Source organism: Heterocephalus glaber, unplaced genomic scaffold (genome assembly GCF_053883595.1).
Source record: "Heterocephalus glaber isolate CG9 unplaced genomic scaffold, H.glaber_assembly_v1.0 deba00001497, whole genome shotgun sequence".
In the NCBI taxonomy this organism is placed as follows: Eukaryota; Metazoa; Chordata; class Mammalia; order Rodentia; family Bathyergidae; genus Heterocephalus; species Heterocephalus glaber.
This window is the reverse complement of record NW_028258320.1, coordinates 1179924-1206909: the sequence shown is the minus strand read 5'-3', so window position 1 is coordinate 1206909 and position 26986 is coordinate 1179924. Positions and strand designations below refer to the sequence as shown.

The window sequence follows — 26986 nt, the reverse complement described above, 5'->3', positions numbered from 1 at the left end:
GTCTCCTGTGTGCTGGGATCACAGGCATGTGCCACCATCTGCAGTTATATCTGCTTTTCTATTGAGTTTTTAAAAAATGTTTCATGTTGGGTGTGGAGGCACTGTCTATAATCCCCTGGGAGGCTGCGGCAGGAGGATCAATGAGCGTTCAAGGCCTGCTGGAGCTACACAGTGAGACCCTTGAGCAGTAGTACTGTATACAGTGTAAGCATAACATTCACCATGGGCGGAACTGATTTATGAAGTCAATGTTTTATAAAATAGGTGAAAGTGGTAAGATTCACTAGGAAGGCGAATTTCTGTCATCCTCCAGGCCAGAGCCCTTATACCTCCAAATGGCCACAGGCCTGGGATCTACAACACCAAGCCAGGCTGTAGGAAGACCCCACCCTCAGCCCCAGGGTCCCTCACTGCGTCCACCCCCTCCCCCAGCAAGAGCAGCACCAATTTTATTATATGTGCTGCCAAAGCAAGCACAAGAGCAGCACCAGGAATCTGGCTGCAGTGTGAAGTCACAGGCCCTGTCCTGGCAAGTCTAAAGATCCAGAAGCTCTAAAGTCCAGTGTGGTGGCGCACACCTGTAATTCTAGCCCTCCGGAGGCTGAGGCAGGAGGATCTCCATGAGTTCAAGGCCAGCCTGGGCTACACAGTGAGTTCAAGGACAGCCTGAACTATATGGCAAGATCCTGTCTCGAAGAAAAAAAAAAATTTTTTTAAAAGACCCAGGAACTAGAGTCGGGCCCAGCAGCCAGTGGGTGAAGCCCCCTAAGACTCTGGGTGCCAGTTCAGGGTTCAGTCTAGAACTGCTCCAGCGGCTTGCAGGGTGGAGACAGACACTGGCCAGTCTGCTGGATCCTTACTGTCTATTGGTCGGTTTGCTGAACCGTTACCCTAATACGGGCGGAACTCGAGGCCTTTAGGCAGAACATGAAGCAGACCTGTTCCGTGGAACTGTGAAGTCAGTTTTCCTTGGCTTTAATAGACAAAAAAAAAAAAAAAAAAAAAGATTGCTTCATGGGCCCTGCTGGTCTCTGAACTTTTCCCTTTTCTAGTAAAAGTACGAAATCCAGCTGGAGTTCTTGACCAACAACATCTTTCTTCAGAAGTTACTGCTTTCGATGCTCTGCTGAGTTCCAGAGATAAAATAAATAATTTACCAAATGTAGGTTTCTGATTACTCACGCTATTAGCATTTCGAGCAGGCCGCTCTGGACCCTGGGGAGCTGGATTTGTTCAGATGCGGCCCATCTGCTTTTGTTTTTTTTCGGGGAGTTTTTTTGGGGTGGGGTTGCCCAGCAAAGCCAGGGAGCTTCCAGCATCCCACACATAGTTTGGGGATGAACTTCGAGATCTTATGGGTTTTACTGGAAATTCTGGGCCATGCGATTTTATTATTTATAAACGACACAGCCACTGAGGCTCTTTTTCCCCTCTCTCTCCCTACTTTTTTTTTTTTCTTTAAGCTGAGTAAAAACAAAACTCTACATCTCATTTTCAAAGATGGTACAGAGGAAGGTATTTGAAGTGTGTGTTTGGTCTTGTGCAAGGTATTTATCCTTCGTTCAGGGCGCACACTCCCTCTGAGTCATTTCAGGGAATCTGATGAAGGGGTAAGGAGTTTCTCCTAAATCAAATGACCCTGTTTGGAAAGAGCAGAGTGGCCTGTCACATGAAAGCACCCTTCTTCGTATGCAGAATCTGTGAGAATGGCGGTGGGAGGTGGAGAGGAGGTCATATCCCTATCTGTGGTTGCTCCCTCCGCTCTCTTCTCTCTTCGCTTTGTAGCAAGTACCTGTCAAGTTATTATCTTATTCAAGTCTGAGGTGTAAATTGGGTTAGCAGAAGAGATCACAGCAAAAATAGCAGACCCCAGGATAGTCCACTGAAAATGCAAAAGGGAAGGCGCTATCACCAAGAAGCTGTGTGTGTTGGCTATTGGGTGATCAAAAACTACGGTGACAATTTACAGGGGTTTTTTTGTTTTTTGTTTTTTGACAGTTTACAGTTTTAAAAAATTTATTAGATGGCTGGGGATTTAGCTCAGTGGTTTCAGCACCTGCCTCACAAGTGCAAGGTCCCAAGTTCGATCCCCAGTACAGAAAAAAAAAAAATGTATTAGAATCCCACTCAAAATTCTCCCCTTGGCTGCTGCTTCTTTTTTTTTTTTTTTCAGTACCAGGGATCAAACTCAGGATCTTGCTTTTGCAAGGCAGGCACGGTGCCACTGAGCTAAATTCCCAGCCCTCTCCCCCTCCCTTCTAACACCCTCATCCCATCATTCTTGCCATTTTCTGAAGCAGCTCTGGAAGTCCTCTTTGAGGAGGGTCTTTAGTTGTGCTGTCCTGGCCTCCTTTTTTTTTTTTTTTTAGTACCGGGGATCAAACTCAGGTCCTTGTGCTTGCGCAGCAGGCAGCAAAACCACTAAGCTAAATCCCCAGCCCTCCTTGATGTCCCAAATCCATTCAAAATATTTTCCTTTCCTGATCATTTTGACCCTGGGGAAGAGTCAGAAGTGGAATGGTTCCAGATACAGAATAAGGTGGATGCGGACACAGCATCTGGATTTTGGGAGACTGTTTTCCACAGGATGGCACCTGGCAGTGGCAGCCTTCACCCAATTGTTGATCACACCTCCTAAGGCCACTCAGGAAAGAGGACTTCTAGAACTGCTTCGGAAAATGGCAAGAACAACAAGATAAGTGTGTTGGAAGCAAGAGGTAGGATTTGAGGGCAGTTGATGGCAATGTTACTTTTACTGTAATACATTTTAAAACTTTAAACATTCACTATATATTTTGTTTTGTTTTGGTACTGGGCATCAAACTTGGGATCTTCCACTTGCAAAGCAGGCAGTGGAACCACTGAGCTAAATCCCCGGCCCATTCACTATATATTTTGATCACACCTGGAGTATAATGTGTTCTTGATTTGAGTATAATATGTTCTTTAATTCCTTCAGGACATCCTGATCAATAACTTACATCACTCCTTTTGAAAAGAAACACCAAACTATGTGCCCGGATGGTGTAATAGTGGTCCATGGGTCTCATTTTGATGATCTCCAAGGGACAGATGTTTTGTGTGACCTCCAGTGGAAGACCTCTGTGTTTTTGAGTACTTTCTTAATGCAGCTAGGATTACACACCCTGATTCCTATCATGAGCACCCTGTACAGAAAGCAAAATAATAGCACAAGGACATCTTGCTACAGCCCTGTTGTTTTCATGCCAGTGACAAGGTAGTTGGTCCTCAGTACAGAGTCCCATTAAAGGACTCCACTGTGTGCTGGGGATGTAGCTCAGCGCCAGAGCACTTCAATCTCCAGCAAAACAACAAGAAGTTGGAAAAATATTTAGCCCTTCCTGGTGGTACACACCTTTAATCCCAGTACTCTGGGAGGCTGAGGCAGGAGGATCACACGGGCATGCTCAGCCTAATGTAGTGACTTAGTGAGACCATGTCTCAAAATAAAATATTTTACTTATTTTGATTTTTTTTTCAAGATGGTCTTGCTATGTAATCTAGGCTGCCCTTGAACTATGTGAGTTTGAGGCCCCGACCTGGCCTCAGACCCACAGTGATCCGCCAGCCTCTGCCTCCCACATGGTGGGTCAAATAAAACATTTTCCCTGGGTTCAATCTCCAGGATGGAAATGAAAGCAGAGGGTTGGGATTTGGGGCAGGCATGGGCTGAGTACTTAGCTCTGGCTTCAAACCAGGAAAGCATGGAAAGAATAAGTGAGGTAAAGTAAGGACACAGCGGGCAGCTCTGGGTCGGAGGCAATTAAGGGGTGAATAGTGAGAAACTGCTCCCTGCCACTTATTTGGGGTCCTGGCAGCCTCACACGGCTCCAGGCATCTGTCCCTGCGGGGGCCTCTGGGGACCCAGGGCCATTCAGCTTTTCCCCTGGCAATACAGTGGGCCGGGCCGGCCAGGGGCCAGCGCTCAGCTTCTGAGAGGCGTGAAGCAAGGTGTGCACACGTGGACGCACACACACGTGTGCACACACGCGCACGTGCACACAGCTGCGCCTCTCCTACCGCCCGCCCGCCCGCCCGTGCGCGCCCAGCAGCCTCTCTCTCAGCCCCGCCCTCCCCGCAGTCAGCAAAGCGCGCTCTCCCTCGGACCTGCGTCCCGAGCTGCTTTCCAGTTTCCGGGCACGCTAATCAGGCCTCGTTGTCGCCCCGCGATCCTTGGGGTGAGTTTGGGACCGGCAGAGGCCTTTCCTCAGCTCTGGTTCGGCCCTTCCTCTGCCTCCTGTCCTCTAGGGTTCGAGGCCGGGCAGCTCCACTTCGCCGTCCCGGGAAGAGCGGCTGAGCCTTGGGGATCTGCGCTCCGTCCCCTTCTCGGCCAACCAGGCCGCGCACCGGCTGCTCTGAACACCGCGGCAGGTTGGAGAGATCAGTACCCGGCCGCGGGACCTCATCCTCATCCTCATCCTCCTGGGTGTTTTCCTACTTCCTCACCACACATGCACAAACGGTTCCTTTTTTCCCCTTTTTGCACGGTTGAGCCCCAACCCAGGGCCTCCAGCATGCTGACTCCTCAGCTACATTTTGTCTACTTTTTACATATTTGAAATTTTACCGAAAAAAAATTTTTTTTAATGTAATCTAGAAAGTCAAACCAGTGGAGTGGTACACGCCTGTAATCCTAGCACTCTGGGAAGCTGAGGCAGGAGGATCACAGGTTCAAGGCCAGCTTGGGCAATTTAGCAAGACCCTCGACTCCAAATGAAAAGGGCTGAGGACATAGCTCAGTGGTAGGGTTTGTCTAGGGTGCCTGGGGCCCTGGGTTCCATCCCCAGCAACACAAAAACAAATATGGAATCTGGGAGCTGCAGACAAGCTCCCCATGTGAATCCTATTTGAGACCCTTGCTGGGCGTGGTTGTGCACAAATAATCCCAGCACTCGGGAGGCTGAGGCAGGAGGATTGCCGAGAGTTTGAGGCCATTCTGGGCTAGAAGAGACACAGTATGTGCCAAGACTGGATGCAGAAGAAAGAAGAAAACCGTGGAGGAGTGAATCAGACCTCTTTTTGGAAATGACTTAAAGCAATCAGATGATGTCAGGAGCGGAAGGAGGCCTGGATTCCTGGACATAGGCCACAGCCTCTCCTGTTGTATTGTTTGGTACCGGGGATCAAACTCGGGTCCTTGCGCTTGTGCAGCAGGCAGCAAAACCACTGAGCTAAATCCCCAGGCCCCTCTCCTGTTGTAAATGTGCACAGGGTTCGCCTGGGAATGAGTTGGGGGTGCAGCTCCAGGCCGAGCTGCTGCCCGGGCTCACAGCTCCTGCTGGACACAGGGAGAGGCTAAGGCCCTGAGAGGTGGGTGCTCCCGCAGGGCAGGCATGGATTCTGCCCAGTCCATGGGCTGGCAAAGGCAGCACTCACGAAGTCTGCACCTCGGGCCACCGTCGTTTTTCTGGTCACAGTCACCGCCTTTCCCAGGCCTGGCCTCTTGAGCTCCCCTTGGAATTCCAGGAGGCTTCTGGAGCAATTGTTAGGCCTACGAAATGCATGACCCTGTGCGCTGACAGGCACCCAGAATTCACCGCAGTTTTCTTCAAATGCTAGTTTATTAAGCAAGGCAGTTCACTATCTGGCACTGCAAACCCAACCCGGATTAGTAATCTGTTAAATATACTCCCTGACCTCACCCCACAGAGCAGCCCTGGAAATCCTGTCTCACACCAGGCCAGGAAACTCAGGGAACTGATTATCCCTGAGCTGTACAGATTCAAAACATCTTTCTCGTTCTGCTTGAAGGAAAATTAGGGTAGTTAAATTATCCTTCACAAAAAACTTTAACTTTCAATCAGGTGCAGCGGCACATGCCTGTAATCCCAGTACTTGGGAGGCTGAGGCAGGAGGATCGCCGCAAGTTCAAGGCCAGCCTGGACTACACAGTGAAGTCAAAGATAGCCTGAACTACATAGACCCTGTTTAAAAAAATAATAAAAATGGAAAAAATAAAGGGGACAGAAGCATGGTAATCCAAATCTCCGCGCTGCCATCCCAATCCGGGGAGGCTGGGACGCTTTCCTTAGGGTCAGAGTCCAGGGAAAAGTTAATTTTTGGTTCAAAGCCTGTGGACTTGGGCTCCGGAGGCCGCCTGGGCGGTGGGGGCGGGGCGGGAGGCCTCGGGAGCCCGGTGCCCCCCTAATCTGCCTTGTGAATGGAGATCCAAGAAGGGGCCGCATACTCGGGATTCCTTTCTCTGGGTGGGCTCTGTCTCTCCAACTTTCAGAATGTGGGAAATGGAAGATGAAAGCAGCAGCCTTCGCCGCCTCTCGGGTTACAGCGTGTAAAACGCGGCGGGAAGGAGGCGGGGGTGCAGAGGGGCGGCCGGGAGGGGCCGCGAAGCCCAGTTTGGGAACTGTCGGGGGCAGGGGCGGCGCTGGGGCTGCAGGTCACGTTGCGCATCGCATCAGAGCTGTGGCATTTCCGTCCCGGGAGCGGGCCGTGAGGTGAACAGCCACCGGCCTCCGATGGACGGACGGTGTGACCAGGGACGCGGGGACAGCAAGAGCGTCCGGGGGGTGGAGGTGAGCGCTGGGCAACCTCCTAGGGTCCCAGTGCCGGACCAAAGCCTCGGGTGGGTTTGTGTCTGGAGCAGAAGGAAGGGGTGGTGGGGTGGTGGCGCACACCTGTGATTCCAGCGCTCAAGAGGCTGAGGCAGGAGGAGCGCTGTAAGCTCAAGGCCAGCCTGGGCTCCTGAACTGCATAGGGAGATCCTGTCTTAACAAAAAGGGAGTATTTGTTAAACCCTGCTACCAAGCATAATGCAGCAAAGCACAGTTCTAATGTTATGACGGGTGCAATGTTACCAGGTGCCAGGGGAGTCACCACACACACGAGATGACAAAAGATCAGGACACGGTAACACACACTTGTCACCAGCCCTACCAAGCCCATCCGATCTTTTCCTCCTTAGGAATTCTGCAGTAATAGAGTCGGGGGGTTAGCTCTGGTTCCAGCGCCTGCCTCGCAAGTGCAAGGTCCCGAGTTCGATCCCCGGTACAAAAAAAAGCTATGTAGATTTTTAAAAAAAGAAAAAAAGGATTTTCCAGTGAATGGGGCGTCTTTTCTAAACACCTATTAGTGGCCCTGGGCAGTCAGTCACGTGAGAGGCTCAGTTCAAAAAGGTTTCCGGGTGACACATGGCCTCGCAAACACATTCCAGCATCGAGTTCATTTGTTATTTTAGAAACCACGCACTCACTTTCCCCTCTAACTTCCTTCCTTTCCAAACACTACCGCCCCAAAAGATTTGAGAAAAACAAACACATCCTCTTGTTTTGCTTGTCTCCTTACGGCTGTTTTTAGACAGGGTCTCAGGTAGCCCAGGCTAGCCTCGAATCCGTGGCGGTCCTCCTGCCTCAGCCTCCCAAGCGCTGAGATTCTGGGCCTGCGCCACCACGGCACGCTGCTACGTTTTCCTATTCTTAAAGCTGAAATGAAAATTAATTTTTAAAGTACTGCCGCCAGCGGGGTTCCCCGTCGCCCGCTGTTGACCTCAGCGGTTTAAGGAGTGGGTGGTAAAATTAGAACCACCGCTGAGTCTGGCCCTATGTACCAGCGGGGCACCTTATTTTTATTTAACCAAAACGCAGCATCTGCTGCGTGCCAAGCACCGGTCTAAGCATTTTACAAATGCTGGGCTCAGCCGGGTGCGGTGTGGTTATGATGCAAACGTATTATGCAGATGTCCTCAGTTTACAGCAATCCCGCCAGAGGTGTGAGGTGGCCCGCGGGGGCCCGGCTGTTCCCACGCCGGCTGCTGTGCAACCCCGGGGCCAGCACAGCCGCGCGGAGGGCGGCGAGGGCTCGCGGGGGCAGAGCCAGCCGGGAGGTCGCGGCTGCACCGTCCCCGCCCGCTCAGGCGCACGAGCACGCGCAGCCCGGCCCGCCTGTTTATCATTCCATTCACACTGCGCCTGGACCGTTTCCGTTTCCTCCGCCGCATCCAGACGTGATCCCGGTCCCCCCCAGCTTCTGACCTTATTACTCATTCTGTTTACCGCGTGGCCTCGCCCTCCACACTGCCCTGATTTCCCAGATAGGAATCTGGCTCCCCTCCTTGACTATGATTCAGATTTTCGTCCAAGCCACATTGCGCCAGGCCCTTATGGGCTTGTTTTTATTTGATTTATTTATTCTTGAGACAAGATCCCAGTATGAAAGCCGGGCATGCTGGCAGATATCTAATCCCAGCACTCGAGGCTGAGGCTGGAGGATCACCGAGAGTTCGAGGCCAGCCAGCACTACAAAGCCAGACCCTGTCTCAAAAAGCAAAAATAAGACAAAGCAAAAAGACCTCACTAGATAGATAGCTCAGGCTGGCCTTGAACTCGTCATGTGGCCCAAAGTGGCCTCCAACTCACTTGAGATTCTCCTGCCTCATCTTACTGGCTCTACTGAAGGTTTGGGGGCAGACCAGGGTTAAAGTGACCAAGGGGCTGTCGAGGGAGGTGGGATTGTGCAGGGGGCGGAGTAGAGGAGAGAGGCCACAGGTGGGACCAGGGTGGGGGCAGTAGTGACAGACCAGGAAGGGGGAGGGGCCTGGGAAACGGCGAGAGAGAGGCGTTGACCTGCGACCGACCCGACGCGCTGACTCCTGGCAGAGGGGGCGGAGGGGTCCTGGGCGATGCTCCCCGCGGAGGTCTGGAGAGACTGGCAGGGTTGGGAGGAGGTAGTAGGGCCTCACCAGGGCCTGGCAGTCAGGCCGTGGCTTCACACGTGCCCCTGAACTTGATCTGCGGTCACATCTCCAGATCTTGTCATTAAAATATTAATGCCCTCGTGGAGAGCTAAACCGGAGCCCGGACGAGCTTTGAACACCTTTGTCCTGGGGAAGGAGAGAGGGAGATGGAAGGGAGCCAGGACCAGGACATCGGGAGAGCGGGTTCCCTGTAGGGCACTCTCGTTGGTGGGGGAGAGAAGAGCCCACAGGTACCCAAACTCCAAGTGAAGATCGGCATGCGGCCCTGCTCCTGTAATCCCAGCACTAGGGAGCCAGAGGCAGGAGGGTCTCTGAGAATTCGAGGCCAGCCGGGCTACATAGTGAGACTCTATCTCAAAAAACACACAAAAAAACCCAATCTCCAGATCTGTTCTTTATTATTTTTTTTCTAGATTTTGTTTTGTTTTGAGACAGGGTCTCACTATGTAGTTCAGGCTGGCCCTGAACTCACTGTTTTAGCCCAGGCTGACCTCGAACTCCAGAGATCCTCCACAGAGATGCCTCTGCCTCCCCAGTGCTGGGATCACAGGTGTGTACCACCAAGCCTGGTCTTGATCTGTTCTTTACTGGGAAGTAGAGATGATTCTTCTAGGGCTTCTACAGAAACTGCTCAGCCACCCCTTCTAATTACAGAGAAATTGACTGCTCTTTCATTTGTTTGCTTTTTTGTTTTGTTTTGTTTTTTTTCCTGGTATGGGGATTGAACTCAGGGCCTTGCACTTTCGAGGCAGGCGGCGGCACCACTGAGCTAAATCCCCGGCCCTTGTTTTGTTTTTTGAGAAAGGGTTTCACTGTGTAGCCCAGGCTGGCCTTGAACCCCTGGCCATCCTCCTGCCTCAGCCTCCCCAGTGCTGGAATGACAGGCACAGGCCACCACTCCTGGCTGCTCTCTTCATTTTTGTTTGTTTGTGGTCTTTTTGTTTTTTGTTTGTTTGTGTTTTGGGTGCTGGGGATCCAAGCAGGGCCTTGCACTTGCTAGGCAAGGGCTCTGCCTTGAGCCCCACCCATCTGGGCTTTGCTGCCCTGTTATTACTCAGCACTCCGCCTCCTCCCCGGCTTGAGGTCATTTTGGTCCCATCTACCGTCCCTGTTGTCCACCCTCCCTGTTGTCACTTCAGCTAATCCATCCTGTCCCATCTATGCACCTTTTCCTTTTCATCTCCTTTATCTCCTTAGCGATTTATGAGAAAACCCTAAAAAGCCTCCCAAAGAGAGGCAAACCCCCAGAAGTGATCTTGAAAAATCTGACGTCCCCATGTCTGAGTCTGCCGTGCTTTTCATCTGTGTCATCTCTGACTTTTGTTTTTGTTTTTGATTTTGTTAGGAGTGGTACTGGTGAACCCAGGGCCTTTGCATTGAGCTACATCCCCAGCCCTCTTTTATTTTGTATTTATTTTAAGACAGGGTTTCGCTAAGTCACTAAATTGTCCATGCTAGGCTCAAACTTGCAGTCCTGCCTCAGCCTCCCTAGTGCTAGAATTACAGTCGTGGGCCACCACGCCCTGCTTGTAACTCTGGGTCTTGAGTTCCAGAGGCTTTGGGGCCTTGCCCGTGGACCACAGCTGGATGGGGACAGTGTCCCCGCGGCCACCACTTGGTTTTCAGTGCTGGCTGCTGTGTCAATGGCTTCTTGCGCCTCTCGGCAGCCAACAGGGACATTGCTGACTCCCTCAGGAGAGGGGGCTGAGTGTGGCTTCCAGGCTCCCACCACCTCACTGTTGTTGCCCCGGTTGGGACAGGGCCGCCTGGGTTTCCCAACACCCCACAGAAGCGAGTGGTGGCCTGCGGGGACTGGGCACGGAGGTGACCATGTGCAGAAGGCAGAGCCAGCCACTCTGGAAGTGCAGAGCTGCAGGGAGGAGGCAGCCCTGGAGCAGGGCCCGGCAGGGTCCCCACAGAGGCTTCCCTTGTGACCTTCAGTCCCGAAGATGGCTGGGCAGCAGCTGTGTGATTTCAGGAGACCTTTTCTTCTCATGGGACCAGAGCCCCCATTTACAAATTCCACGAGGCAGAGGCTTGCACACACGTGGTGACAGCAGGTGATAGACGCTCACCCCAAGTTCTGCAGAGTCCCTGGGACTCCCATGGCCATGGGAGGGGAGGTTACCTGCCTCATTTACCAGGCATTGAGCTCTTAGAAAGTGTGCGTGCAGGCCAGAGAGGTGGTGCACACCTGTGATGCCAGTACTCGGGAGGCTGAGGCAGGAGGATCACTGAGAGTTGAGGGCAGCCTGGGCTACACAGAGAGTTCAACACCAACCTGCATTACATAGCGAGATCTTGCCTCAACCAAGAAATAAAGAAAGAAAAATAGCACTGAAGAGACCGAAGCCACTGTCGTCATTCCTGTGAGGACTCGGTATCTTTGTCCCATTTCGGACCACAGCCTATACCCGTGAATTGGACCCCTTATGTCACAGTGAATACTCGGGACAGGAGAATCAAGATCACCGGTGTTTCTCAAGACAAATGGACAGAAATTCGAATCAATCCGTTATCACTGCTGTCCTGCGTTTCCTGGAGCCAGCGGGACCAGGCCCAGCTGCGACGCTGACAGCCGGGTGGGGGGGCTTTCCTAGAAGAGCCCCTTGGTACGATCCACGATCCACGGCGCACTCCTAGCGGCGCCTCCTGCTGGCCCTGGCTGGCGGGGGTTAGCAGGAGACAGCAGCCGCGGGCGCAGGGCCTCCCTGTGTTTGGGTCCCAGGGACGGCTGGGGTGGCCCTGTCCCCACAGGGTCCCGTCAACGTCAAGGGTTAGGGCTGAGAGGTGAAAGGGGACTTGGAGGTCATGCAGGGACCCTCCGGGAGAATCCATTTCTTTTCTTTTTTTGGTTTTGGTCTTGGTTTTTTGAGACAGGGTCTCACTGTGTAGCCCAGGGTGGCCGACAACTCACGGTGATCCTCCTGCCTCAGCCTCCTGAGTGCTGGGATTACAGCGTGCGCCACCACCCCCGGCCATAGGACGAGCCATTTCTTAGCTCATTCCTTCCACAGATATTTCCTGAGTTAGGTCTGGGACGCTGCTAGACCCTGGGAATTCCCAAAGGAATGCTCAGAAGGTTAAAGACCAAGATAGGCCTCCAGTCGGCCCGGGGGCCTGGGCTGAGGAGCTGGCCTGGCAGGTGCAGGGCAGGGCAGGGCAGGGCAGGGCAGGGCAGGGCAGGTGTGGCCTAGTGGAGTCTGAGGTCCAGGAGGAGGAGGAGGAGGAGGAGGAGAAAAGGAGCCCACCTCAGCTCCGGCCCAGCAAGGGCGGAAGGGCTCGGACTGAGATGTGCGCATGCGCTCGTGTGCGCATGCGCTCCAGGCGTGGCTCTGCCGCGTGACGCGACGGCCGTAGCTGCCAGTCCCACCCGGGCCGTCATCGCGGTCGAAGCCGACATTTATTGAGCCCGTCGTGGGGCACGCATTGCTAAATGCTCTTCTCATAAAATCCCTAAAAGGGGGGCCACTGTTATTGTTATTATTATTCGGTTAGGGTCTCTCTATGTAGTTCAGGCTGGCCCTGAACTCACAGTGATCCTCCTGCCTCAGCTTCCAGAGTGCCGGGATCACAGATGTGTGCCACCGAGTCCAGCTCGGGTTAAAATACTAGTCTAGGTTAGAAAGCACCTGTGTGGGTTTTTGTGGGTTTATTTTTGTTTTTATTGGTACTGGAGATTAGGGCCAGGGACTTCACACTGAGCTAAATCACCATACCCCCCCCTTTTTAATTTTTAGGTTTTTGTTGTTGTTGGAGTTTTTTGGTACTGGGAATCGAACTCAGAACCTTGCACTTTTGAGGCAGGCACGGTGCTACTGAGCTAAAATCCCGGCCTAATTTTTAATTTATGAGACAGGGTCTCACTAAATCTCTAAATTACGCAGGCTGGCCTTGAACTTGGGATCCTCCTGCTTCAGCCACCCAGAGTATTAGATGACAGGTGTATACCACCACACCCGCTTATAGGTGGGTTTTTTAGCAGGGGAAGCTGGGTGTATGTCTTTCTCCCCTGTGTGTTTGTGGCTACACATCCAGGCCCCCCACCTGGAGCACCAGGACATAAGCATCCGGCTTCTCCGTCTCCCCACAGGGTTCCAGCTTGTGATTCTGCGTGACCTGGGCCAGGCCCGAGCCTCTGAGAAGTGGCCCGGCCCCCAGCCCTGACTAATGAACGCATCTGAGGGCCCTCCCTGCACCAGGAGAGGAGGAGTGGAGTCTGTCTTTGACCCCCTTATCCGTTTGCCCTCCCTGTGGAAGTGCACAGGTACATTCCTGGCATTCCTCCCTCGGTGGCTGCTGGGACATCATCAGGGGCAGGAGGTCAGCTTGCCGCCTTTCAACACGCCAGGCCCCTTCCAGGGCCGACAAAGGCTGGGCCCAGGGTGCCGGCCCACGTGGCCTGGGCCTGTCTGTCTGGTGTCCGGGAAGTCCTCCCTCGGGACCACCCAGCTGCTGGGAGGAGCAGTCGGGCCTGAATGGCTGGGCTTCCCTGCTGGGTTTGTCACTCAGGGGCTGGACTGGCCACAGAGGAGGAAAAGGACCGGAGTGCTGGAGGGGCCCGGATGCCCACGGTGCCAGGGCTGTGGCGGAAGAAGGCAGGGAGCCCAGGCTGCTGCACCACCTCCCTGAGCCTAGGCCGCCGCCTTCCTTTGGCAGTTGGGTTTACCAGAAAGGCAGTGTGACCCAGCTATCAGGAACCGGAAGTCCAGAGCCTGGGTGTCCCTGAGACCCAGCCCACCCCTCCTTCACTGGATGATGATTTTCAGAGTCCACTTCCGGGGCGACACCCATCTCCCCACTGGGCCAGGTGGCTGGGCCAGTCTGTTGTCCAAGACCCTCCTTCTGCCTGTACAGCACTCACTCGAACCTTTGTAATCCACTTTTCCCCAGTCTGTGACTCTGCATGCAAAGGATGCTTTAAATTGCTCAGTGTGGTGCATGCCTGTTATCCCAGCATTCTGGGAGGCTGAGGCAGGAGGATTGAACACTCAAACCAAACCTGGGAGAGTTAGTGACTTAGCGAGAGTTTGTCTCTCCAAATTGAAAAAGGGCTGGGATGCAGCACAGGGTGAAGGCTCTGGGAGCCAATTCTTAGTACCAGAAAAAAAACCCCACAAAACAAAACAAAAAAACCTTAAAACCAACCAAACAAGCCCAAGAAAAATTGATGGATGGTGTGGTCCACAGGAATCACCTGGGTGTCTTGTTAAAAACAGATGCTGATTCTGCAGATGCAGAGTGGGCCTGGGAGCCGCACTTTTGTTTTATTTTGTTTGGTTTTGGTCTTGTTTGGTTTTTTTTTTTTTGGTACCGGGGATCAAACTCGGGACTTTGCACTTGCGAGGCAGGCAGCGGAACCACTGAGCTAAATCCCTGGCCCTGTTTTTGATCTTTTGAGAGAGGGTCTTTCTATGTAGTCTGGGCTGGCCTCAAACTCGAAGTGACCTTCCTGCCTCAGCCTCCCAAGTGCTGGGATCACAGGTGTGTGCCACCACGACCAGCTCCCCATGTCATCTGTCACTGTCTCCCTATTGGCCCAGGCCTAGATCTCTGTGTGTCCTCTGCCGTCTGAGGTGAGCGAGTTGTAGCAATAACCACAGCATGGCTTATTGGCTCACTGGGATACTATGCTAAGCATGTCTTTTCAGAGAAAGGGGTCTCACCATGTTGCCCAGGCTGGTCTCCAACTCAAGGGCTCAAGAGATGCTCCTGCTCCAGCCTCCCGAGTACCCAGGACTTCAGGTGTGTGCCACCACCTCACGTGTGTGTGCACGTGGATGCACGCCTGTCCGTAGCCCGTGGCCTTGCACATGCTCACCAAGCTCTCTACCTCTGAGCTGCCACTCCAGCCCGGTTTTAGCATTTTATATCTAGACAGGGTCTCAATAAATTGCCCAGGCTGGCCTCAAACTTTCGAACTTCCTCCCTCAGCCTCCCAAGTAGCTGGGATGACAGGTCTTGTACAGCCATGCCCGATTTATCCTCTTCATTTTAAGAATGACAATGCCAGGGTTCAGAAGGGTCAAACAGCCTGCCTGATCCACTCAGCTAGGACAGGGCTGGTAGAACTCAGCTGCAGGGCAAGGCCAGAGCCACCTCACCTTCCGTTCCGGCCGGGGCGAGGAGGCAGGGGAGGCCACCTGAGCACCCATGGTCGTCCACACCTTGGATGGCAAGCGGAAGCTGGGGCAGATGCCTCCCAGCCTGTCCCTTGAGCAGCCATTCATTTGGAATGCTTTTGCTCAGGCCTCTGTCTCCCTTAGAGACGGCCAAACACTGACACATCCTCCAGTCCTCTCCTTTCTTTCCTCCTTCACTTCTCTGCCCTCCTTTCCACTCTCTGGAATTACATCACCATAAACCACCCACATGAGCACCTTTTTTATGAAGGGTCTGGTCCTAGGGGAACCCGGGCTAAGCCAGATGGCCTGGAAGTGGTAGCTTATGCCTGTAATCCCAGCACTCAGGAAGCTGAGGCAGGAGGATCGATTCGAGTTGGAGGCTACGCATCAAGATCCTGTCTCAAAACCAAACCAAAACACCAAAAAAAAAAGTATAACAACTATTTCACATATTATCCTATGGCATGGATGGGAAGGAGGAAGGGAAGCTGGAGGAGAAGTTGGGTGCAGAAAAACATTTTTATTTAAGACCGGTGAGATGAGAGGATGTTTATCTATGTGTGAAAGATGATTCAGCACAGGGGAGACTCCACAAGCAGGGGTGGGGGGTGGTTCCCAGCAGGGTGGCCTGGAGATAGGAGCAGGCTGCTTTATCCCTGGCCTGCAGGAGAGACAAGCACAGCGCCGATCGGATATTCACACCCAGCCAGGGCCACCTGGCAACTTCATGAGACCTTGACTCAAAATAAAAAATTAAAAGGCTGTGGCGTCTCTACCAAAAACCAAACGCACAGAAGGCTGCTGGAAGGGAAACGGAGGAAGAGCAGACCTTGGAGCAGGACCCGCAAGCCGGTGAATCTGTACGCCCCTGATTCGTGACGGGGCTCCATGGAGGTCTTTCAGAGCCACCAAACCGCTGTAAGGAGAGTGGAAGTTGGCAAGGGAGCCAGGGACATTTTGCCAAAATTTTGCCAAAATGCAGAAGGAGAATTTTTTTGTCTTAAAAAAAAAAATCTGGGGCCTGGGATGTAGCTCAGTGACACTGCACCTGCTTCACACGTGCAAGGTCCTGAGGTCGATCCCCAGTACCAAAAAAAAAAAAGTCTGGGTGTGGTAGCACAGGCCTGTAATCCCAGCACTACTGAGGCGGAGGCAAGAAGATCACCCTGAGTTTGAGGCTACCCTGGGCTACAGAGTTAGACCCTGTCTCAAAAACCCAAAATGATATGCTCACATTTTGATACATAATATTTACATTTCTTTCAGTAAATGTGTACCTTAACTCGATCATTTTTTAAATCCCCCCTAAAGATAGTTGTTTAAATCTGGGGCAAGCAAGGGGCCAGGTGTGGCTGCTTTTGAAATAAAATGCCTGGTTTCAAGCATCCTCCAAACCTAGTCTGTTCTTTTATTTATTTATTTATTTATTTATTTATTTATTTATTTTTAACTTTTGAGACAAGGTCTTGCCATGTAAACCCTTGAACTCACTTTGTAGCCCAGGCTGGCCTCAAACTCGCAGCGATCCTCCTGCCTCAGCCTCCAGAGCGCTGGGATTACAGATGTTCACCATCACGCCCCACTCGGTTTTCACAGTCCTGTAGAATAACCTTTTTCCGTGTTGGGCGGTGATTTCAGGCCCCGCTCAGTCTCCTGGCCAGTCCTTCTGCTGACCGTCACCTCCTCCCTGGGCCCGAGGTGCAGGGAGTTGGGGCGCCCGCTCCCTCTCTTTGAAGGTGACACTTCGCGGTGGCTTCACAAACGCACATTGCACGCCGCTCTCGGGCACAGTGAGCTTGCTGAGAGGGACTCTCTTCCTTCCCAGGCCAGTTGCCTGCTTTTCCCGGGGGAGCTGCACGCCTGGTAAACAGCAGAGGCAGCGCCCTGCAGAAGGAAGCGGGGTGAAGTTTGGGGGTGCCTGGTGGGTGCCGTCTGGGACACCCGCCTTTCTCTGCACCAGGACAGCAGTAGGCACAGGCTGGGGAGCTGGGGGCAGCACCCATGTCCCGGCCCCAGCCCTAACCCTTCACTGCCGTCCCCTCCGTGGCTATTTCCAGGCATTCTCCACGTTCTGATTTCTCAGAAGCCTCACTGGGCCTCTCGGGGAGCCGGGGCTGATTATCGAGGGTTCGCAGCTGGGGCTCCAGTGGTGGTGGCGGGGCTCAGGGCAGCGGCTAATGAGCAGGCGACACCCGGTCTCCTGACAGCGCACGCCCAGGGGTCACCGCACCTGGCTCCACAGGACAGGCGCCAGCTGGGGGGCTTCACCCCCAGGTGACTCGGTTTCCATCCAGCTGCAGGGTCCTGGCAGGGTGCCCAGCAGTCTCTCTCTCCTCACGTGTAAAATGAGCAAAACAACAGCACCCCCAGGAAGTGAGACAGTCGGTGTGATAGAAAACCTGGTGAACGTTCAAGAGCCCCGTTGCAGCGAACCCCCTCAAATTCCTCTCCCCGGTGTCCACAGGGCCCATCCCATGTCCTGGCCATGTCCTGCAGCAGCTCCAGAGCCCTCCTTCCTGAGGGTCTCAGTGTGCTGGTGTGGCTGACTTGATGTCCTGGGGATCAAACTCGGGTCCTTGCGCTTGCGCAGCAGGCAGCGAAACCACTGAGCTAAATCCCCGCCCTCGATGTCCTGATTTGATCCAAATGTTTCCCCTTCCTGCTCACTGTGACTTTGAGGAAGAGGCAGGAACTGTACTGAGGCAGACCTGGTGGCTGAGGGTGAAGTAGACAAGGACACAGCATCGTGTGTTTACAAGCTGCCATTCCTTTGGGTTGGATGGCACTGGGCAGCAGCATTCACTGTGTTTCTGATCACATCTCATAAAGACACTCACGAAAGGACTTCCAGAAGTGCTGCGGAAGGTGGCAAGAATGGTGGGATGAGCTGGCCATGGTGGTGCACACCTGTAATCCCAGTACAAGGGAGGCTGAGGCAGGAGGATCACAGAGAGTTCAAGGCCAGCCCAGGCTACCTAGTAAGACTCTGTCTCGAAAAAACAAAACAAAATAGAAGGCAAAACACAACACCTGGCAAAGTATAAGGGTTCTATAAGTGCAATTTCTCCCCTACCCCAGTCTATCTTCCCCCAAGCCATGACCCAGAAGTCCCGAAGAAGCTTGGAGCAGGCTCTTGCTCTGTTCATCAGCGACTCCTGCCCTTCCCTCCCTGGCCGTGTCACTGGCTGCCAGTGCCCAGCTTTCCCCTTTTCAAAGAGCTTCCTACAGCCGCAGCCTGCAGATCCCCACAGCCTTGGAAGACACCAGAGGCTGTGAACTGGACAACACTGGGATGCCTTCTCCCTCCAGAAAGAACCTCTACGTCCAGAAACACAATAGCAAATGCTGGCCAGGCTGCAGCGAAAGAGGGACTACGCTGCACTGTTGAATAGAAACTGGGGCAACCGTACGGAAATCAATGTGGAGATCCCTCAAGAAACTAAAGGTAGAAGTCCCATTGGACCCAGCTATTTATTCCCCTTCTAGGTATCTTTCTGAAAGAGTTAAGGACATCATTTACAGAGCCTCATGCACAACTGTGTTTATAGCAGCACAATTCACAATATCTAAATCTTGGAATCAGCCCAGATTGTTTGTCCATCAACAGATGAGTGGATAAAGAAAATGCAGTATTAAAAAGAAAGAAAGAAAGAAAATGCAGTATTAACACACAATGGAGTACTACTCTGTCATAAAGAAGGATAAACTTGAGGCATTTGTAGAAAAATGGATCCACCTTGAGACTATAATGTTAAGTGAAATAAATCAGACGCACAGGTTTAAATACCACATGGTAAGCTGCCCCTTCCCGAGGTCATGATGGGCAGCAAGGTGGCATCTGCTAGCAGGGTCGTCCAGGTAGTCAAGCCACATACACCATTAATAAGGTTCCCTGACAGAAGAGACAATCCTAAACCCAGTGCATCAGAAGCTTTGAGATCAGCAGGGATCCCATCTCACTCTGCTGTAATTTCACAGCATTCTCAGGGAAGTAAATCACCGGAGTTGCTGATGCATCCAGGTCCACCAGACACTGCAGAAATACTAAAAATGCTACCTCAGAAGTACAGAAGGAAACTTACATCTCAAGAGGAAATGGAGTTTATCCAACGTGGAGGTCCAGAATAATGATTGTGGCTGCTGTTTGTCATCCGACAAAAGAATTATCTTTACAATAAAGGACTTCCAAAATGACATATGAAAAGTTGTATATTAAACAACCTTAATAAATTTTCTCCAAAAAGAAAAAAAGAAACATAGAAAATTTAGATGGATACTTGTATCTTCTAATTTATGTATCTTGGTGAGCTTCTCCACAGGTTTACCTAATTGTTTATATACTTTATACTTATTAAAGTATACAGTTGAAAATAAATAAATAAATAAATACCTCACAGTTTCTCTCAGATGAGAAATCAAAGTATAAGCAAATTGAAGAGCAAAAGAAAAGGTAGATAATGGGAAACAGGGAGAGAGATCTTTCATAAATGGGAAGGGGCCCAAGATACAGAGGGGAGAAGGGAAGGAGGGGAAAGAGCACAGACACAGGCCTACTGCACACAGTGAATGCAATCATTATGCACTACAAATATCACTTATGAAAGTATAAATATTTAACAACAAAGGTAAGCAGTACCGGAAGTCCTTGCTCCCTCTAGCGCAGGGGAGTGAACACCCGAGCAGAGCCCTGTCAGGATGAGCCGGGCCCTTCCCTCTGATCCCGCTGTGGCCCTGGGAATCTCGCTCAAAACACGGCTTCATTCTTGCGAGGGCTGCAGACTGAGCGAACTCCTGGGAGCTCAGGGTCACCCTGGGGACTACAGCAACGGCCAGCAAAGGAGCTGGCAGCCCAGGGACCACCCTCTCGGCTCACTCAGCCCCCCACACTTTAGGATCTAACTTTGGAAAGCCAAGCGTGGTGGTGCACACCTGCCATCCCAGCACTCTGGGAGGCTGAGGCAGGAGAATCACAGTTCAAGCCCAGCCTGGGCCACTTAGCCACTTGGCAAGAACCTGCCTAAAAAGAGAGCGAAAAGGCTGAGATGTGGCTTGGTGTGAAGGCCTTGGGCTCAATCCCTGGCACGGAAAAAAAATGAAACAAACGACCTCAGTCTTGGGCTACGGCCTTAGCTCAAGGGCAGATCATGCGCCCAGGTTCAAACCTCAGCCCTAGAGGAAGACAGAGGCCTGTGGCTGGGAAAGCACTCAGAGGAAAGGGCAAATTCCAGCCCCAGAGCAGCTTGGGAGGACTCTGGGCAGGGCGGGAGGATCCAGAGGCCAAAGGCTGCAGCTCTGCCCAGAGTCCAGGGGTCATGTGGTTTCCTGCTACCTGGACAGGTGGGGTACGCCTGCACTTCCCCATTTACAACAGGAAGCCCAGATTAGATAAGGCTCCTGCCTTTCTGATAACCCCAGAGGGATTTGCTCGAGGACAACAGTGACACATGGGTCATTTTGTTGTTTTATTTTGTTTCTTCTTTTTGATACCGGGAATTGAACTCAGGACCTTGTGCTTGCCAGGCAGGCAGCATGCCACTGAGCTACATCCCTGGCCCTTGTTTCTTATTTTCTAAGACAAGGTCTATTTACATAGTCCAAGCTGGCCTAGAACTCACTGCAAGTGCTCACCACAGGCTAAGGGTTCAGACCAAACACATTGCTTTTCAAGACAAGGACTCACTATGTAGTCCAGGCTGGCCTTGAACTCATGTGCTCCAGTGATCCTCCAGCCTTAGCTACCCCAGTACCTGGGACTGCACATGCACGCTACACCTACCCCGCTGCCACCTTGAGTTGTTATTTTCCTCTGCCTCTCTCTTCCTGTCACCCTGTGAGTCCCTGAGCTTTGTCCTGGGGCTCTCGGCTTCTCTGCACCTGCTTCCGTCTGAGGCCTCCACTACACTGCTGCATCCCTGTGTTTCCCTACACATGTTTTCTTCTCTAGGTTTTTCTTTTCATTTCCCTTTCTCATACCTGTCTCTGTTTTCTCCTTCAGAATGTTCTTACTTTTCTGTGTTTATCCAGCTCTCTGACCACACTGTCCTTTGTCTGTTTATGCCCCAGACACTGGGTCCTGGGTCACGGCCCCGGGGTCTAGCCCGGAACCAGGCCCTGCGTCAGTAGCAAGTGACTGGATGGATGAGTGGCTGGAGGGATGGATAGGTGGGTGGATGGATGAGTAGATGCAAGGATGTATGGGTGGATGAATGGATGGATGGAAGGAAGGAAGGCTGGATGGATAAATGGACGGATGGATGGTGGGTGATTGGATGATGGAGAGACAGCAATGGATGGAAGGAAGGATGGATAGATGGATGGATGGATGGGTAGGTAGATGGATGATGGGTACATGGATGGATGGATTGGTGGTGGATGGTTGGATGAAGGGGGGAGGAATGGATGGAAGGATGGATGGGTAAATGGATGGGTGGAAGGATGGATGGATGAATGGATAGGTGAGTGGGTGGATGGATGGTTAGATGAAAGGAGAGATAGGTAGATGGATGATGGGTGGATGGATAGATGGATAGAAGGATCACAGGCTCTGAAACCACCTCCAGTCTAGAGCAGTAAGGTAGTCCCCAAAGGAACTTGTCACCCAAGCTCTTTGTGGACTGCAATCTTTCTTTTTCGTGGCATTAAGCAAGAATCTATATTTGGCCTCCTGGAAGCCCCAGCATTTGAAGGAAGGAATCTGATTTCCTGGCAAATGTGACCCAAAGGACCATCCTCCCCTACCTCTCACCATTACACACACGCACACATATGCACGCACACACACACACACACACACACACACACACACACTCGGCCAGCCGGGCTATCAGAGTCAGCTCCTGTTTCCTGCTCTTGAAAGCATCCTGGACAGATGAAACCGCGGGGTCAAAGGGATTGCCTCCCTCTGTGACCGGAACCCTCTGCTGTCCCCCACACGTGAGGGGCACAGGCAGTGGCAGCCTCACTTCCCAGGTGAATTTCAGCTTCTCGAGGGCCATTCACTCATTCTTCAGATACTTCATTCTCTGCCCGAGGCCTGGCTCGGGAGACACAGCTCTGGGGACACAGTGGTGAGTCAGACGCAGTCCCTGACCTAGGCACCTGGCAGCCGGGACCTGAGTGCTGAGAGGACCGAGCACGTTCCCGCTCGCCCCCTGCCTGTGGGTGTCCCTGCCCCCATCCTGCAAAGAGGACAGCGAGGCTAATGGGGGAACCAGTCTCGAGGCTGTGACCGTCAGTGCTGGGGACCTGGGAGCACATCCGTCGCCAACTGGCCTTCCGGTCTGCTCTCTGCTGCGATGCGTTGCTAGCGACACTGGCCAGGCCGGGCCGGTGGCTTCTGCTGCCCAGGTGTGCCAACAGCTTCCCGCACCCTGCGCACTGGAGTGGAGGTGAGTCCGCTCCTGAGCCTCGTGTGGCTTCGCCTAAAGGATGAACAGAATCAGCCTTGACTCTCTCATTTCCAGAAAAGATCGGAGACCCCAGATTTGTTTTGTTTCATTTTGTTTGGCATTTTCTCCAAAGCCTTGAAAGGAGCCAGAAGGGATGTGGATGGGTCAGGATAGAAACCAAACAGAGGGGCTGGGGCAGTGGTAGAGCCGTTGTTTACTGTGGACAAGGCCCTGGGTTCGATCCCCAGTGTGGAAAGCATAAATAATAACAAAATCTCATGGAGAGAGATTACTGAGGAATTATCCTGGGCCTTTGCCTAGGTCCTGGGTCCTTGCAATAGAAAATATGATTTTCTCGGGCCAGGGATGTAGCTCAGTGGCACCGTGCCTGCCTTGCAAGTGCAAGGTCCTGAATTTGATCCTCAGTACTGAGAAAAAAGTTATGACTTTCTCCATGGGCTTTTGTCTATTTTTATTTTGTTTTTATGAGTCAGGGTCTCCCTATGTCATTCAGGCTGGCCTTGAACTCTCAGTGATCCTCCTGCCTCAGCCTCCTGAATGCTGGCATTACAGCCTGTGCCACTGCACCTGGCTGATTTTCTCCATTTTTTTCTGGGTAGGAATCCAGGCTCAGAGTGGTGTGTTCACATATGGTAAATCACACAGCTAAGCCAGAGCCAGGATTTGGTTCTCAGGTTCGGCCCACTCCATGACGTGAACATTTATCCTTCTGCCTCCTGGATGCTAATATTGGGAGAGGGCGGGGGGACTGACTCCCCACCCGGGTTCTTGAACCCTGAGTGGCAGGTGTATGTGCCTAGGACCCTTGTGATACCGAAGTCTGGGACGCCTTGCCAAAGAGGACCCCAGGTCCTCCCACCTCTGCAGTCCCATCTCTTTGAGACCAAGGATCCTATGCCAGCCTGGTCCACGGCCCTCAGAGATTTCGGGGCCCAGCAGAGAGAGACCTCAGCACTTTTGCTGCAGCTGCGTGGCTCTGCCCCTGCCCCGCTCCCTCCCTCATCTATTTATTACTCTGCACTTCCCCGCCTGGCCCGCTGCTGTGTCAATACTGATAAAAGCAAATCGCCCCACAAACAGGTGCAGCCGGGAGCTGCCCCTTGGACAGCTGTCAGGAAAGGCCATGGGGGGCAGGCAGGTGACCCGGCCCTGCCTAGGCCCTTTGGGTTGCCGCTCAGGGCCTGCGCAGGGGCAGCTGGTGTTGTGTGCCCACGCCCTGGCATCTGAGCTGGCATCAAGACTCTGGCTGGGGCGGAGAGGGGGCAGGCTGGGCGAGAGGGCAGCCCAGGAACCCGCTATTTATTTTCTCTTTCAGTTTCTTCCAACAATTCAGTTAATACTCTGTCAACCCCCCACCCCCCAGTGTTTAAAATATTTCCTGAAGTTGGGTGTGGCAGCGCGTGCCTGCAATCCCAGAACAGAAGGCTGAGGCAGGAGGATCCCCAGGGTTCACAGCCAGCCTGGGCTACATAGCAAGGCCCTGTCTCAGAAAAACAAAAAAGAAATATTTCCTGCAACTATCAGGGACTGATATTTTTAGAGAAGAAATCATTTTTTCCAGGCTCTACCCATGTCCAAATCCGTGCACTTGCGTGGCAGTGTCCATTTTCTGAGTACCTTCTAGGGCTTGGTGTGGGCTCTTTTTGTTTTTGTTTTTGTTTTGTTTTTACCTAAGTAAACATTTCATGATTCAGCCCTCTTAGTTATCCAGGACGCATGTTGATGCTACCAAGCCTTGCAGCACTGACTCCGGCCACAAAGGATCCGACCTTGAACCCCCTCCTCCGTGCAGGGTTTTGTCCCCAGGGCTTCATCCTCCCAGAAATACCAGGCTCCGCAGCCCGCATGGAACTGGGACAGGCGGCAGCGACCGAGGGCTGGTGCCTGGGCCTGGGCCTGGGCCTGGGTGCCCACCCACCCTGCACTTAGTATTACAGGGAGTAGGTTGCTATACAAATAAATGTCTTGGGAGCCCTGGGGCCCCCCCTTCCCCAGGGGCCCTCTGGTTGCCAAAACAGACCATTCCCAGAGCAGTCGCCTAGAAACAGCGCTGTCATAGCAGCCTGAGGTGGCAGAGCCAGCGTGGTGCCAGGAGGAGCCGGGTCGGGGTGTTAGGACCTCAGCCAGCCCCCCCCCCCGTCACCACCTGGGAAAGGGCATGGTGGCTCAGCCAGGGTGGGCAGGGACACTAACTGGACTGGGGGCCAAGAGGGAGGAGCCTGCCTGCGCTCACTGGCTCTGCCCACCCCTGGCCACACAGAGCAGCTCCTTGGAGAGGAGCCTGCAGGCACCGGCCAGGAAGGCTCCCAAAGCTGCAGGTCCCTCCTGGTGCCCGGGGGGCTGGGAAGGGTGCAAGGGGCCACCCTCAGAGTCCACTCTGTGGGTGCCCTCCTAAAGCCCAGGCATCAGCTCGGCCTGGTGGACCTGACCTTCCCCAAGTAGAGGAAGCACTGCCTGTCCCTGTTTCATTTGGGACGGAGAGCTGCTTCAGCACGGAAGTATCTGCCTAATCCCAGCACTCAGGAGGCTGAGGCAGGAGGATCGCTGCAAGTTCAAGGCCAGGCTGTACTACATAGTGAGACCCTCTCTCAAAAAACAAACATTGAGAAAAAAACCATTGCCTCCCTTTCTCTCTCTCTCTCTCTCCTTCCTCCCTTCCTTCCCTTCTTCCTTTCTTTCTGGATGTGGACTTACTATGTCATCCAGACTACTCGTACTCCCAGGTCCAGGTGATCCTCCTGCCTCACAGCCTTCTGAGGGATGGGGTGACAGGTGTGTACCACCTCGCCTGGTTGACAGCATGAAGTTCTCAAAGGCAGGACTCACATTTCAATTCTGGGACGGACGGCCCACCCGGACCCCAAAGAGCCTGATGGATTTTGACACCCGCTCAAAGTGAGGAGCCCGTGACCTTTGTCAACACGACCACCCCAGGCTTCTAGCATGATGCGTGGAGTGACTGTTCCTTTGGACCCGAGAGGAAGAAAACTCATCGTTGGTCCTGGGACAGGGAGGGAGGGGGCCAAGTGGCAGAAGGGACGGAGCATCTGCTGGGGACCCTGAGGCTGTGGGAGAGGTGTGAGGTGAGCATGTGCTGTGCCTGTGATGTGTGCTAGGTAAGGGCAGTCCTTTGGTGTGGGGAGGGGCCCCCTCCTCCCTAAGCAGCCCTGGAGGTCAGGAACTCAAACAGCCAGTGTGCACGTCCTCCGCTTCCCTCTCCCTTTCCTGCCTTTTCTCTCTCTCTTTTTGTTTCTGTTTTTGAGACAGGGTCTCACTCTGTAGCCAGGCTGGTCTCCAACTCACAGCGATTCTCCTGCCTCAGCCTCCAAGTGCTGGGATCACAGGTGTGCGCCACCACGCCTGGCTTCTATTTCCCCTTTGGAACAGGCTCCGGCTCCTGTCCCGCTCTGACCCCAGCTGTTCAGATGCCCCTGGGGATCTGGACTCCAGCTTTCCCTCAAACAAACAAACAAATAAACAAATGCAAACACAGACACGGCCTGTGGCCCCCCAGCTGTCCTCAGCCCTGCCCGCCCCCAGCCATGCAGCCTTGGCTGCTCTTTGATCTCCTAGGCTGGCTGAGAAGCCGGAAGTTGGTGTCCCCTCCTCTGGGCATGAGGGTCAGGACGGTCTGGGGCAAGAGGCTCTATATGCCCTCCAAATGTCGCTGTCTTTGGGATGAGCCGCATCTGGGCCGTGACCCAGTGCCTTTTGTCCCCGAGAACTGTCCCAGGTTAGCAAATCCCAGCTACCGGCTCCAGGCACTCACAGGCCGAAGATTCCACAGGGAGGAGGCGAGGGGCTCCGTTGCCTGAGGGGCTGTGCAGGGCCGCAGTGGCCCTTCCCTCCGACCCAGGGCGTCATGGGACGCAGGCAGTGTCAGCGCTGCTGGGGGCTCCAGCCTCCTGTTCGGGGAAGAGGAGCCCAGCTCACGAGGTTAAAGGGCTTCAAATCCTGGCCAGTGTCCTCGTGCCCAGATGGACATCACCACTTTGGGCCGACACCTTCCTCAGTTCAGGGGTGGCGTCTTCCCACCCTGCCACCTCTGGGACTGAATACAGGGCTGGGTGTGAGAAGGCCCCGCTGCAGCCCTGCCTGGGGGCGCACACCTGTGCTCAGTCCCAGCACTTGGAGGCTGAGACAGGAGGATCGCCCCTAGTTCAAGGCCAGTCTGGGGTATACAGCAAGACTCTGTCTCAAAGAAACAAAGCAAAACACTGCAAAGTGACTTGTGCCAGGACTTGGCAAACAGAAGGCGCTTGACAAATGGCAACACGTGGCCGCGGTGTGGACAGGCAGGGTGGCCCGGGCTCAGAGCGTGGCCCCTGGCCCTGAAGGGCCCCGACGTCAGCTGTCGCCATGACCCATGCTGATTGTGGCCGATCCCGAAGCTCTTATGGGAACCACAGGGGTCTGCTGGGTCCAGGGCCGGCATGGCTGAGCTCCCTACAGCTGCTGGCGGGGCGGTGGACTGGCCGGAAGTGGAGCCAGGATCCTTGTCCTCATTTTTAAGAGCGGGAAAGGTCTTCTCGGGGCTCCACTGGGCCTCTGGGTCAGCAGCAAGGGGTAAGCAGCAGGTGCTTTGACTCGCCCCCCACCCCTGGGGCTTATTATTGTTCTGTTTAGAGACGGATGTCACTATGTAGCACAGGCAGGCCTCGAACTCACAGCAATCCTCCTGCCTCTGCCTCCAGAGCACTGGGACGACAGGCCCGTGGCAGCCC

The 26986-nt window shown here is 53.3% G+C and overlaps 1 pseudogene; it reads left to right on the top strand.

Moving 5' to 3' along the window:
* Window positions 1–18654: 18654 nt before the first annotated feature.
* LOC101706609 (alpha-ketoglutarate dehydrogenase component 4 pseudogene) lies at window positions 18655–19047 on the top strand (annotated as a pseudogene).
* Window positions 19048–26986: the final 7939 nt, after the last annotated feature.